This window comes from Meleagris gallopavo, chromosome 7, assembly GCF_000146605.3.
Source record: "Meleagris gallopavo isolate NT-WF06-2002-E0010 breed Aviagen turkey brand Nicholas breeding stock chromosome 7, Turkey_5.1, whole genome shotgun sequence".
Lineage (NCBI taxonomy): Eukaryota > Metazoa > Chordata > Aves > Galliformes > Phasianidae > Meleagris > Meleagris gallopavo.
Window position 1 is genome coordinate 18,173,710 of NC_015017.2, and position 1,536 is coordinate 18,175,245.

Genomic DNA, 1,536 nt, shown 5'->3' on the forward strand with positions numbered 1-1,536 from the left:
CGGGGCCCCGGGGAGGGGGCGGGGCTTCAGTGATGGAGCGGCGCTGGGGCGGCGCTGGGGCTGTGCGTTCGGGCTGTGCGTTCGGGCACGGTCAGGACGTGCAGAGGGGCTGAGTTTTGGGGCATGTGCTTGGCTGTTCAATAGGCCTCGCATTGCGGACTGTATAGGGACATGTGCCAGAGTGTGCATTCAGATTTCCGAAGTATATTGGGCTGTGCACTGGGGTTGTGAATTGCAGCATGTGTTGGGCTATGCACCAAGGTATGCTACGGAGAGCCCTGGGGCATGCATGAAGGTGTGCATCAGGCCATGCACCAGGCTCTGTTCTGTGGTATGCACTGTGTTCCGGGCCTTGCTTTGAATCATGCACAAGGGGAAATTAGCAAAAAGGAAAGGTCCTTGTGTCTGGGGAACCTGCTGCTGCTTACCCAGGTAGGAGGCTGGGTAAATGGAACGACCAGCAGCTCTGCAGAGGCAGAATTCCCCTGGCTTCCATCTCCCAGCTGCAGCTCTCAAAGCCCCCAGGCACGGCCCCTCCTGGCAGGCAGCAGGCTCTTGGCAGAGGCACCGTTCCCCTGGCAGCCCCCAACAGCCCCACGCCAGCCTGAGACAAAGCCCAGAGCTGCAGCTGCCAGGGCTGCCCGGGCAGCAGTGCCACAACCGGGGGACTGCTTTGCCTCAGAGCTCCTCGGGACCATGCTCGGGACCGGGCTTGGCTGCTGTCTCGATGGGCTGCAAAGGGGGGAGGCTGCTGCAGGGCCTTGCTCTGCCACCGCTTTGTCTTGGTTCGGCTTTCAGAGCTCTGTGTTGTGGCTCTGAAGGATTGGTGCTGTTTCCGGTCCCTTTCTGTGTTTGAATTCGAGCCCAGGCCAATGAGAGCACTTTCAGAGCCGAGTGTCTCTTTCTATCGCAAGTGTAGAATTATTTGGGTTCGTGTTAGGTGATCAACATTAAATATTTGCATTTGGGAAGGAAATCAAATGTATCTATTTCTGTCGTGTTTCTGTGCATACAGAAAACAAAGGCAACTTTGGCTGTTTATGATTCCATTTGCTTTCTGGCCATTTTCCATGGAAAATCTCAGCTCATTTCTTTCTTTTGCATGTTTCCCCTTCTGGCACCTCTATAAAACTGCTCTCTATGTGACCGCCTCTGCCTATTCCACTTCCTCGCCTATTCAGAAGAAAGCCTCTGAATGGGCTGCATTTGGACAACTGTCCCACATTCTGCGTGACGCTGCCAGCTGCTCCTTCACATAGCAGGGCCTGAGCTGGACCCTGCAGCCTCGGCCCCTTGCCGTGCCCCAGCGTGCGGAGGGGATGGGACAAGCTCTGCTGGCTGAGCGCCCCTTCCCTCGTTCCTAAGCAGTTCCCCGTTGCTCATGTGGGGCCCCGTGGCACTGGGACTGATGGCTGCAGAGCGCTTGGCCAGGCCCTGCGCGAAGTTCGGCCTCGCGGGGCTCCTAAAGGCTCGAGGCCTTAATTGCTCCTTAATTGGGAACGCTTTTCCGGCTCAGGCGTGCTGGGAGTACAGTCC